Source organism: Cebus imitator, unplaced genomic scaffold, assembly GCF_001604975.1.
Source record: "Cebus imitator isolate Cc_AM_T3 unplaced genomic scaffold, Cebus_imitator-1.0 Scaffold121, whole genome shotgun sequence".
In the NCBI taxonomy this organism is placed as follows: Eukaryota; Metazoa; Chordata; class Mammalia; order Primates; family Cebidae; genus Cebus; species Cebus imitator.
In genome coordinates, this window is record NW_016107436.1 from 4906652 (window position 1) to 4908104 (window position 1453).

At 41.1% G+C, this 1453-nt stretch overlaps 1 protein-coding gene across 6 annotated transcripts in view; it reads right to left on the minus strand.

The window, feature by feature from the left end:
• Window positions 1-1453, minus strand: part of ACACA (acetyl-CoA carboxylase alpha) — a 324534-nt gene that overhangs the window by 281687 nt on the left and 41394 nt on the right. The gene's annotated exons all lie outside the window — the stretch shown is intronic.

A 1453-nucleotide genomic window follows, 5' to 3' on the forward strand; every position in this document is an offset into this window, starting at 1 on the left:
AAAAAAAAAAAAAGTTACAAAAGAAAAGGATAGGGTGGAGAGGTGGTTAAAAAAAATTGTTGGATTTCTGTCTTTGGCCAAGCAGAAAGTCTCCTTTGGGAAAAGTGAGCTCTTTTACCATCTTGTGACACTAATGAGAACAGCAAGCACTCAGATCAATTTGTTTGTAATTTCTACTCCTGTTCCAAGGTGGCAGCATTGTACCATGGCATCTAGGAACTAATGTACAGAAAGCTTCAAAGAGCCAACAGGATAATACCTCAGAGGAGCTGAGAATCATGTCATCATGCTAAGGAAATAGTAAAAATCACAAAACCCAAGGAAGTCAATGGAGCCCCTCTGTCCTAATCACTTCCTCTGCTAAGAGAAGCAGGCAGTTGGGAAGGATGAATAAATATTTGCTTGGACCAATAAAGATGTGAAGCATTTATGTTCCCTTTAATCAGCGACCTGAATTATCTGGTCTCTTTCTCACACAAAACTTTTTGAAAAATGTTATCTAGGCCGGATGTAGTGGCTCACACCTGTAATTCGAGCACTTTGGGAGGCCAAGGTAGGCGAATTGCTGGAGCTTGGGAGTTTGAGACTAGCCTGGGCAACACAGTGATATCCTGTCTCTACAAAAAATAACCCTGTCTCCACAACAAAATCAGATCAAAGAAGCTCTGAACTGTGATAAAGACCAAGTGGATCTTCATTCTCTTTTGTGCTCCATCTATCTATGCCATCACAAAGTCCATAGATTATTACACTAGATACTAAAAAATACAATTTTGGAAAAATCTTCAACAACAGTTATCTGTCTAGGAAAACTTTACCAAATCAGACAGTACCACTCACCTACCATATTTAGCTCTTCCTCACAACCTCTCAGCCCAATGGTGATAGGAATGTTGTCCACCAATACTTCACTATTCAGGAGTGTGAAGATGTGCAAAACTCAACAGATATGCCTGTGCTAATGTGAATTTATGTATATAACTGAATTCTAGACATCATATGGTTCAGGGCCGGACAGAGCGGCTCACGCCTGTAATCCCACCACTTTTGGAGGCCAAGGCAGGCAGACCACTTGAGTTTAGGAATTTGAGACTAGCCTGGCCAACATGGTGAAACCCGTCTCTAATAAAAATACAAAAATTAGCTGGAGCAGTGGTGCACACATGCAATCCCATTTACTCATGAGGCTGAGGCAGCAGAATCACTTGAACCCAGGAGACGGAGGTTGCAGTGAGCTGAGATCATACCACTGCACTCTAGCATGGGCAGCAAAGCGAGACTCCATTTCAAAAAAAAAAAAGAGAGAGAGAGGGAGATCATATGGTTAAGGATTCTCAATTTACAGAGGAGAACATTTAGATCCCAAGAAGTCAAGTAATTTTCCCAAGGTGATATAGTTAATAATAGGGCCTGTACTAGAACTCAATTGTTCTGATTCCTAGTCCTAGTTTCC